Source organism: Mustela putorius, unplaced genomic scaffold (assembly GCF_011764305.1).
Source record: "Mustela putorius furo isolate JIRA1106 unplaced genomic scaffold, ASM1176430v1.1 tig00003863_pilon_pilon_pilon, whole genome shotgun sequence".
NCBI lineage: Eukaryota > Metazoa > Chordata > Mammalia > Carnivora > Mustelidae > Mustela > Mustela putorius.
The window spans coordinates 451,795-463,823 of record NW_025422015.1 but is presented as its reverse complement, the minus strand read 5'-3'; the positions used below and the strand labels follow the sequence as shown (position 1 = coordinate 463,823).

General features: G+C 35.0%; 1 non-coding gene across 1 annotated transcript; it reads right to left on the bottom strand.

The window, feature by feature from the left end:
• Positions 1 to 2,759: 2,759 nt before the first annotated feature.
• On the bottom strand, positions 2,760 to 2,861 carry LOC123387879. Its single transcript, XR_006602377.1, has one exon. It is a non-coding gene; the product is annotated as a U6 spliceosomal RNA (small nuclear RNA).
• Between the last annotated feature and the right edge of the window lie 9,168 nt (positions 2,862 to 12,029).

The window sequence follows — 12,029 nt, the reverse complement described above, 5'->3', positions numbered from 1 at the left end:
GCCCCTTAATGTGGGGTATCTTATCTAGGTTAAAGTTATCCCAGAATGGCCACTACAAATTATCCAAAAGTTCATCCATTTTGCAACTAAGGCTCAAGATCCTGGTCTATAGTGTTTATATAAGAAGTAGGGATTTCTGAGGGAGATGAGAACATTTTTTTTTTAAAAATTCATTTATTTATTTATTTGACAGAGAGAGAGATCACAAGTTAGGCAGAGAGGCAGGCAGAGAGAGAGGAGGAAGCAGGCTCCCTGCTGAGCAGAGAGCCCAATGTGGGACTCGATCCCAGGACTCTGAGATCATGACCTGAGCCGAAGGCAGCGGCTTAACCCACTGAGCCACCCAGGCGCCCCAGATGAGAACATTTTAGAACAGGTGGAACTATCTTTGCCTTTAGGTTCCTTAAAATGACAAATAAATGGGGAGTACAGTGATTTAACTCTTATCCCAAAACCCAGAGGATCCTGAGTTTTCTGTCCTTATGGACTGAAGTGTGACTTACCAACAGCTTCAAAAAACATAATGCTGATATACACCAAGTCAGGGAATTCTAACTCGGACCTAAGAGAACCTGACCCTCTAGCCGAAATTAGTGAGAAAGCAGTGAGTACGACTTCCATGGTTGCTCATCAACCTCAGAGTCATTGAAGGGGTCATCTTTGTATCCTATTTTTGACCCCAGAAACTGTCAAACATCTAAAAACACTAACCATTAAAACCATATCAGTAAAGTAGTATTTACTAAGAGTTTATTGTGCACAAATGTTTAAAAACTAGGAGCCTTCAAACTAATCTGTAAAAAAGCTCAGAGGTCTGACACTGCAAGATGGCTTGTAGAGTGAAAATGACAAAGTGTTTTAACCTTTACAATGATCGGTTATGGTTTATATAAGTCAGAGGATTGGTAAAAAAGTGATCATTTTACACCATTTTGGAAAAATGGCCTACGATTCTTTTATGGTTATCAGAGCAATACATTTATAAGAAATATATTTTGCTTGTGTTCATGAAATGAATTAGATTTAGTTTTGTTTACATGTTTTAAATGTTTTTGCCTAGTTAGGGGATTTTAAAGCCAAATATCCATTTATTTTATTTTAAAACTACTATAAAATCTCAGCGTTTAGTTAAATTTCAAAATATTTCAATAGAGATGACTTTATCTTTTGGTGATGACTTGGAATTATGGTCTTTAAAAAGTTTTCAAAGAATAGTATAATACTTCATATTCAGACTCAAGTCTGAAAGAAGGAACAAGGTATTAAAGATTTCTGATAGGCTCAATGTTCTAACAATTAGCATTAGATGAAAGCACTGTCTTTGATACCCATTTGCAAAATGAGTATTATTTCTAAAGCAGTTTCCACATTAATAAAATTGACAAATATTTGAAGAACGTAGAAAAAAAGGAATCAGTTGGCACATAACTCTTACAAAGTAAATATTTGTTGAATTAACAGATTTTTCCTCAGAGTACAAAGGTGCATGATTGCCCTGATTATATTATCACAAATTCTGTTAAGCAGATTCAGAATAAGTAGGATATTTTCTTGAGATGTTATAGCAAGGTGGAAAAGAACACAGATTTTGGAGAAAAGAAGTCTATGAATCAAGGCAGTCCTCCAGTTCCTCTTAACTGCATGATGATAAGTTCTTTAATCTCTAGACCTCATGTTTTACTTCTGGAAAAAAATGGAGATTGCAGCGAGTTTCTTTTCGGTTGAAGTCAAATACAGCCATTAATTAAAGCATTTAACACGGTAGTGGTCATGTAGTACATGATAACTACTCTTATTCCTCCACAGTTTTTAATGGGTTTTCAAAGAAAAAAATTAATAATATAAATATATCATAACATTGAACTACTACTGAACAATAATAGAGGAGATTCACTTTGTTTTGACAGAGAATAAATGATGCCACATGATGATTGCCTTTCTATTGCTAAGAAATCAAATGTGGCTTGCTTTACACATATTGAATTCCAGGGCCCCTTCTAGGGCCCTGGGGTCAGCATCACATGCCTGAGTTACTCAGGAGACTTAAGTCAGATAAGAAGATCCTTGTTCAGAGGCAGCATAGGTCTAGTGATTTCAAGAACCTAGACTAAAGAAAGTGCCAGGTAGAATTAATTTTATGTATGCTGTTGGTGAGCATGGACAGAAAGTCCGTGAAGAAGTGTAGGCAACATGAATCGTTATTCTCAGCAAATGACCTTTCTTGCCAAAGGTAGACAGTAGGTGTGGTACTCATGCAAATGATGGAAAAGGATGACATATTGCATTTTAATTTATATTTTACTGCATAGGAGTGTTTCAATTCAACAAAAAGACAAGAGCCTTATTATTTCCTTGGCAGTTTTTTGTTAGTTTTTAACCCTGCTTACCTCCCAAATTAGATAAAATAACAGAAAAAGAGGTGAGGTTCTTAGGCTTAGGTAAGGGAAAAGCCTGTAAAAATTCTATGTGAAGTAGAATGGAAGAGCTGCCCTAACTGGAAAGAGTGTGATTCATGCTGTCAGAAACTGGACCAAAGATAAAGGCTATATAATGGCTATTTTCTTTTTATTTAATAAAAGCATGAATAGATATACATTTTTTTCTTTTTCAGATTAAAGACTAGTAACGTAGGAATTTTTCAAAATATTTAAGATTGTTCTATCATCTAGAAAATCTAAGACTTTCAGGCAAATAGGACTGAAGCCATTATCTTTTTCCCTTTCAATAATGTTACTTTACTTTTGTTAAAGGATTTTTTTTTTAATATAGAACTCTATGAATTTGCGAGTCATCCTTGTGCAGGTGCCATGCTAATCTCCACATTGTTCCAATTTTAGTATATGTGCTGCTACAGTGAGCACTTGTTAATGAATTTTTAAGACTATATTAGTTAAAAATGGGGAAGAATTCATATGGAGATAAATAATGGTGAGTAATAGTGCAACAGAGTGATATACAAAACACGTACTATTCACATGAGAATGAAAACTGTACTGTGCCACTGTATGACAGTACAAGCACAGAGCAGCCTAATGTCAGTGGTGAAGCTTCATCAGGTCAGTCTCTCCTTGACCACAAATATTTAATGCTTTTTAATCAGCTCACAAAATTGAGTCTTACCACTCCTTGGGAATCCATGACAAAAAAGAGCTCTTTCCCAGTTTTTATAACTGAACATTTTAGGAGAAAGATGGAAACATGTTAGTCTTTTCGCCAAGGAATCAAGTGTTGTCTTTTTAAATGAATGAATGAATACATACATACATACATATATACATATATAAAATGAAGGCTGGCTTAGGAAGGCTGACTGTTTAGTTCTTCCAGATATACATTCTCTTTCAGCAGCCTGGTAGTCAGCTGCAAGTAAAACAATCTGAAATTGTTCTCATTGTCATCGTTTGACCCTTGTTTCTGAATTCAGTCCAGCATTTTTTGTATCAATGCTGAAGCACCATAAATTATACTTGCAGGAGCCCTTCAATGACCTGTTTGAAGAAACTGGTTATGGGGAGGGAGTCTAGTGTGGATTTTTGGCACCAGAACTTGGTACCCTGTGACTCAGTATACAGGAAATACAAAAGACTGCTTCTCTCCCTATGGTTTTAGAAAGGGGTCAAAACCCATGTTAGAAAAAATGAAAGAGATCCCCAAAATACAGAGAAAAACACATAGACTTACAAATAAATCTGGTCTCAAATTTCAAGGATATATTTTTATTCTTATTGTTTGAGTAACTATTTCAGGGCAGTTTCCCTTAAACCACACAGCACATAGATGTGTTTCTAAAAATTCTCTGAGAACAGAATCCAACTGAGGAAGTTCATCCCAAAGCAAAGCTACCAACCCATGTTTTTTCCAATTTCTATGCTATATTCACCAAATAGCCACCGCTAAGACAGCAACTCATTCTTACCCTCCAGGACACTAAGGGAAACAAATAGATGAATAGAAATAAAGAGTAAATCACGTGCTGGATTCTTATAAATTAAATGAGTTTAGTTTGTGAAAATTACTAAACAACTTTTGAAATTAATAACTGTATTTAAGAATTCTAAATATGGTAAACTCTACTAACTGTCTTGGTAAATTTTTGTGTCAGCTCTTAAGTCCCAGGTAAAAGAGGATGTTGGATGGAATGTAACCTACACTACTCAGTCCAGGAACAAGTCAGCCGTACAGAGGAAATGAAGACTATAAATAGATATAAAAACTCAATCTGTCTTTTGTCTTTCAACATTTACTGACTACTTTAACTCTTCACAAATGAAGAGTTGTATTAATGTGTATCATCCAAGCCTGAAATAAATGTTCAATCAATGTCTAAAGATGCCAGCCAATAAATCAAAATAAGTAGTTCTCAGAGCAAAGTTCCAGGAAGGGGACAAAATAAAAGGATTCCTATAAGATTCCTATAGGTATATCATAAGAGCTCCCAGATGACTTCTGGGGAGAAAAAGAAACAAAATCGGTAGCCTGGAGTATTTTAGGATGGCTAGATGGGAAATTGTGTCAACATGAAAATCGCAATGATTTACCAAAGATCCATAAACACATTCTCTTGGAATCTTTAATTAGTGGTGTGACTACTTAGGAGGACTATTTAGGACTAAGTAGTCCTAAGGACTACTTAGGGATTATTGAGCAATCTTATTTTGTAATTACTTGAAAACTACCATCTGTAGTTAAGAGTTCCCATGGCTCTTTTCATGTCTGTTTTGTAAAAATTGCACTCTACATGTTTCAGTTATGTTTTTACTTCTCTAAGGAGGACTGTTATGCAAATAGAAATGGACCCAGTCATAAATGTTCAAAGTTAAAAATTAAAATGTGTGTTATGTTTTCCTCTGTAAGCATTTCTGTATTTTACAGATTTCTTATTATTTTATCTAGGAATAATTCACATAAGATCAGAAGATTAGAGATACATTGTTTGAAGAATTAATGCTATGTTTAAAAATGGTCTTTTTTTCCTCAATATTTTCAATAGGAAATTAAATGTTCTTCATCCAGCATGTTTGTTTGTTCATGTTTTTGTTTGTTTTTCATTCTTCAAACATATTACTAAAAGAATTTAAACAAATTGCCAAATTCAGAGTGAAAATGACAATAAGCCATTTTCCTATCAATATATGGAGGAATTAGTAACAGTTAAACCTAATAAAGCTTTTGTTGTTGTTTTTTAATGAGCTTTAAATTTTCAAATAATTGTAGAATTGGTTGTTCCAGATGTAAGTTGTGAGAATACAGAGAGAACATTTCTATCTTTTACCCAATTTTCCCCAGTGGTAACAGCTTACACATCTGTAATATAATATCATAACCAGAATATTGACACTGATGCAATACACTAATCTTATCCAGATATCTCCAGTTTTACTTGCACTCATTTGTGTGTGTGTGCGTTTGTATATACGAGTGTGTGCATTCTGTTCTATGCAGTTTGTCACATGTGTAAGTTTGTGTATCCACTACCATAGAATGGCTCTAACAACACAAGAATTCCTGGTAATTTCCTTTTATTACCCCCACCTTCCAGCCCTTTATCACCCTCTATACTCCCTAACTCCCGGCAAAAATTAATTTGTTCTCTATCTCTATAAGTTTGTCATTTCAAGAATGTTATATAAATGTGAACATACAGTATGTGTGGGAATGACTTCTTTTACTCCATATGATTCCTTTGAGACTCACCCAAGTTGTCGTGTATACCAGTAAAATTTTTAAATATTAACACTGCTAAGTAATATAAGACAAACATAATCATAATCTTATGATGATTATAAGAATCTTTGAATGGTCTTTTTGGTGCTTCTCAATCATCTGGGGGCTTTTTAAACTAAAACCCAGCTAGTGGGCTCTACCCCTAGATCTCCTGATGCAATGGTCTGGAGAGGACCTGAGAATGCACATATCTGAAAGCGCCTCCTCAGTGAGACTGATGCTGACAACCTCAATTTAAATAACACTGCTTAAAAGGTATAATTAAGAGCACATTGTAACTCTAATTTGAAATATTGTTCTAAAATAATTCATTGCCATTTTTCTACACCCAAAGTTGTGGGTCTAAGAAAGAAAGTAATATTCTCAGTCTTCTCAAGAGACTCTCCATTATTTCTAGGGGGATACCAGACTTTCTAAATCAGACAACAAATAAACAAAAAGAAAACAGGCAGTTTACATAAAAGGTAATACAAAGACTCTATAAAGTAAATAAACAAAAGTGTTTCTCAGTGGTAATCAAGGAAATACAAATTAAAGCAATGAACTCATAAAATCTTTTTGGCAAATATTTCAGAATTTGATAACACGACACATTGGTAAGGCAATAGAAAAACACATAGCCATAATAGCTAATGGACACAACTACTTTAATGACCAACTTTTTATAATTTACAATACCAGATATCTATACTATAAGAGAACCAAATTCATGTTCAGGGTAGCATATTTTAAGGAGCTTTTTGCAGTTTTCTAAAAAGTTAAAGATTCCTAAATGCCCATACATAAATGAAAAACTAACAGCATTTACCAGTTTTAAGAAAATGTAATCACTCTCTATGTACAAAGGTGAAAATATTTGAAACAATGTGTATTGAAAAAGAAAGATAATATATATAGTCTTTTATAGCATTCGTATGCTACAAATAATAGCAAATAATTATTAAGCACTTACTACATGTTTGGCACTATAATAAGTAAATTACATGCATTAACTAATTACTTTATTCCTCAAAACAGCTGTGTAAGTAGAGTACCATTAATAATATCTAACATTCGATTTGTGGATCCAGTCCAAGATGGCAACATAGGAGGCTAGAAGTCCCTTCCTTCTGCAGACAAACCAACTGTATGGCTATACATTGAGCAATTTTCTCTGAAAGAATTCTAGAAACTGAGGGACTCCTATATATCAGATAAGCAAAAGCACCCACAAAGAAATGGGTAGAGAAGGCCAAGACACACTCACTCTAAACTCCACCCCAGCACAGAAACCATATAATCAGGAGGGAATTCCTAACTCCCAGTTTCTCCCTGAGAGAAAATGGCTTAGAACCCATATCCAACACCTTAACTTTTAAGACTCCATTCTGAGAGAGGGACCCCAAAACTTCTAGCTCTGAAAACCGATGGGGCTTACATCCACAAGGTCCACATGACTATTGGATCCTATAGGAGAAAAAGGAACAGTTCTTAATGGGTTCTACTCTAAAGGACTCACCATAGCTATCTCCACAGAGCTCTGGATAGGAGCGGAGGTGGGGGGGAGCAATGATTCAATCTTCCCAGTCTTCTCCTGAAAAAGGTCTATTTGCATACATTAAAAGCTACTTACTGAAGATAGAGATTCTAATTTGGCACACCTCTAGGAGCTAATTGCCATGCTCCCTGGAGACCAGGGGAGCCAGTGAACATTTCTGCCTTTTCCCTCTAGTCACACCAAATCACCAGCATCTCTCTAAAAGTAGCTTGTGCACACATCTGTACCCCAGCTTCAGTGGCTGCCATCTGAAGATTGGGATTTGGATTGCCTGGTCCTGATAGCCACTGGGACTTGCATTCAGAAGTTCAACGGGACTGTAGCAAATAAAGAATCAGTTCTTAATTGGCTGTCCTCCCAGAGCTCAGAGCAGAAAGAATAAACAGAAACACCCATCTTTCAGTCTTTCTCTGAAAGAAGTCTATTTGTATACTTTCAAAGCTGTTGCCCATGGATCAAGTTTCTAATTTAGCACACACATCTTAGGGCTGAATGACATCATCCCTAGAGACCAGGGAAGCCTTTGGACATCTCTGTCCTTTCCCTCTAACCCACATCAAGTAGGCGGTATCTCACTAGAAAAAAGCTTGTTCACACATCTGGTACCCCAGGTTTTCTAACTGCTGCCCCAGGCACAGGCCCCTGGATCATTTGGCTTTGAGAGCCAGTATGCATTTATATACCACAGGACTACAGCAAACAAAAAGAGCAGTTTTAATGAATACAGGAGCACCCTGTACCCCTCCCATGGCTTTACAACTGGGTCAGGCACAGGGAGAGCAGAAAAATGCTTAACTCCCAGTTTCTCTGAGGAAGGAACCTATCTACATACTTTTCTGCAGCTGTCTGAGGGTTCAACTTCTGATCAACTGGTGTTGAGGTAATAACTGTGATCCTCCCTTTTAGGACACTGATGAGTCTGGGCACACCCTCAAATATGGGGAGGCACCTGGAACAATGAAGGCAACTTGGGCATTCACAAGAGTTTAAGACAAAATGAAAAACTCAGGTCAGACTGATTGATGATACTGCTTCTACCCAAGACACTCTATCAATACTGGAAAAGTTGGCTATTTTTATCTAATGAGCAGAAACCAACACAGCGTCAAGAAAAATAAAGAAATAGGGGACCATATTTCAAACAAAAGAACTCCAGAAACAGGTGTTAATAAAATGGAGAGAACTGCTTTTCTTAATAGAGAATGCAAATAACAACCATAATGTTCACAGAGGTCATGAAAACAATACATCAATGAGGTGAAAATTTCAAAGAAGAGATAGAAAATATGAAAAATGAAAAACTACTAAAAACGCAGAGCTGAAGAATACAAAACTGTACTAAAAAATTGTACTGAAAAATTCATTAGAGGGATTCAGTTTCAATAACAGATTAGATGAAACAGAAAAAAAAAATCAGTGAACCTGAAATCAAAGCACTGAAATTCATCTAATCTGAAAAGTGAAAATTAAAAAAAAAAATTTAAAACAGTGAAGATAGTTTAAGGGACTTTTAAAACCATCCAGAGGACCAATATACATATTATAGAGGTCCCAGAAGGAGAACAAAGAAAGAAAGTGTCAGAAAGCTTATTCAAAGAAGTAATGGCTGAAAACTTCTCTAAAAGTGTAGAAAGTAATAGACATCCAGACCAAAGAAGCTTCAAAAGTTAAAAAAAAAAAAAAATCCAAAGAAACACACAATGAGACACATCATAATTAAAGTGTCAAAAATTAAAGACTAAAAGAAAATCTTAAAGCAACAAGTGGAAAACAACTTGTTATATAAGACTATCAGTAGGGTTTTTAGTAGAAACTTTGTAGGCCAGAAGGGAGTGAGTGATATAGTCAAAGAGCTGAAAGGAAAAAAAAGAACCCCCAACTAAGAATACTCTACCTGGCAAAACTACCCTTCAAAATTGAAGGAGAGGTAAAGCATTTTCTGGATAGGAACACCTGGGTGGCTCAGTTGGTTAAGTGTCTGCCTTTGGCTTAGGTCATGATCTCAGTGTCCTTGGATCAAGTCCCACATTGGGGCCCTTGCTCAGCAGAGAGCCCACTTCTCTCTCTGCCTGCCTGCCATTCTCTCTCTCTCCCTGGCAAATAAATAAAATATTTTTTTAAAAATTCCAGGCAAGAAAACCCAAGGAGTTCATCTACTAGACTAGTCTTACAAATAATGTTAAAGTGAGTGCTTCAAGCTGAAATGAAAGATGCTAACTGGTAACAGGAAAACACATAAAAATATAAAACTTAGTGCTAAAGCTAACTGTAATTAAATTCAGAATACTCTAATACTGTAATGATGATGCATAGATGACTTGTAACTCCAGTGTATACATGACAAAACAGAAAAATATGTGAATTAACAAAACTATAATAATTTTTGAATGGATATACAACCAAAAAGATGTAAATTGTGACATCAAAATATAAATTGTACAACAGTATCCAACAGTACATTAAAAGGATTATTCACCAGGACCAGGTGGGATTGATTCCTGGAATACAAAGGTGGTTCAACATTCAGAAGTCAATCAATGTTAAAAAGCACATTAATAAAAGAAAAGACAAGAACCATATGATACTCTCAATTGATGCAGAAAAAGCATTTGACGAAATACAGCACCCTTACCTGATTGAAACTCTTCAAAGTATAGGGATGTGGGGACTATCTCAATGTTACAAAAGCCATCTATGAAAAGCACACAGTTCATATAATTCTCAATGGGGAAAAACTGAGAGCTTTTCCCGTAAGGTTAGGAACATGACAGGGATACCCACTCTCACCATTATTGTTCAACATAGTACTAGAAGTCCCAGCATCAGCAATCAAACAAAAAAAAGAAATAAAAAGCATTCAAATTCTCAAAGAGGAGTCAAACTCAAAAGACTCCACCACCAAATCGCTAGAACTCATACAGCAATTTTGTCCTTTAACAGATGAATGGATAAAGAAGATGTGGTTCATACATACAATGGAATACTACTCAGCCATCAGAAAGGATGAATACCTACTGTTTGCATCAACATGGATGGAACTGGAGATTATGCTAAGTGAAATAAGTCAGGGAGAGAAAGACAATTATCATATGGTTTCATCCATACCTAGAACATAAGGAATAGCACAGAGAACCATAGGGGGAAGGGAGGGAAAATTAAATGGGAAGAAATCAGAGAGGGAGAAAAACCATTAGAGACTCTGGACTCTGGGAACCAAAGTGAGGGTTACATAAGGGAGCGGAGTAAGGGGATGGGGCAACCAGGTGATGGGTATTAAGGAGGGCACATGTTGTGATGAGAAGTAGGTGTTATATGCAACTAATGAATTATTGAGCCCTACATCAAAAACTAATGATGTACTGTATATTGGCTAACTGAACATAATAATGAAAAATGTATAAAATGTGGATGAGTGTGTAGCACTTTTATATACATCTGAAGTTAAATTTTTGTCAGCTTAAAATAGACTGTTACAGATATAAGATATTTTATGTAATCTCCATGATAACCACAAAAAGAGAAAAAAAAAGCCTACAGTACATACACAAAAAAAGAGAAAGTAATGAAGGCATATCACTTCAGAAAATTACCAAATCAAAAAGGAAGAGAATAAAGGAGAAAGGAAAGAACAAAGGAATTAGAAAACAATTAACAAAAAAGAAATAGTAAGCTCATAGCTATTAATAATTACTTTAATGTAAACAGACTAAATTCTCCAATAGAAATACAATGGCTAGGTTAATTTGAAAAAATAAGACCCACCTGTGTGCTATCTATAAGAGACTTCACACACAGACTGAAACTGATAGGATAGAAAAATAAAATTGCATGCAAATGGAAGGCAAAAGAAAGCAGGAGAAGATATACTTATAAAAGACAATAGGGGAAACAAGAGAAAAAGGAAGTCATTATATAATAATAAAAGGATTAATTTATCAAGAAGATATAATGTTTGTAAACATTTATGCACCCAACGTAAGTATCTAAATATTAATGGAACTGAAGGGAGGCATAAGCAGCAATACCATAATAATAGCAGATTTCACTATCTAATTTTCAACAACGGATAGATCATCTAGACAGAAAATCAAGAAAGGAACATTAGACTTAAACTACACATTAGACCAGATGGACTTAACAGTCATTTATAGAACATTCTATCCAATAGCAAGAGCGGACACATTCTTTTCAAGTGCATATGCAATATTCTCCATGACAGATCATATATTAGTCTTAATAAATTTAAGAAGATTAAAATCATATCAAAAATCTTATCTGACCACAATAGTATGAAACTGGGAATCAATTAAGAGAAAACTGGAAAACTTACAAAAATATGATTAACAACATTCTCCTAACAGGCCAATGGGTCAAAGAAGAAATCAAATTAGAAATCAATAACTATCTTGAGACAAATGAAAGTGGAAACACATATACTAATGTTTATAGGATATAGCAAAAATAGCTCTACAATAAAAATTTATAGTGTTATATGCCTAATTTAAGACAAAATAAAGATCTCAAATTAAATACCTTAACACCACAAGCAACTAGAAAAAGAAGAGATATCTCCTCATACCTGTTAGAATGAGTATCATCAAAAAGATAAGAAATAACATGTTGGTGAGGATGTGGAGAAAAAGGAACCCTTTTTGCACTGTTGATAGATATGTAAACTGGTACAGTCACTATGGGAAACAGAATGGAGGTTCCTCAGGAAATTAAAAATAGATCATATGATCTATCATTTGATCTAGCAATCCCATTT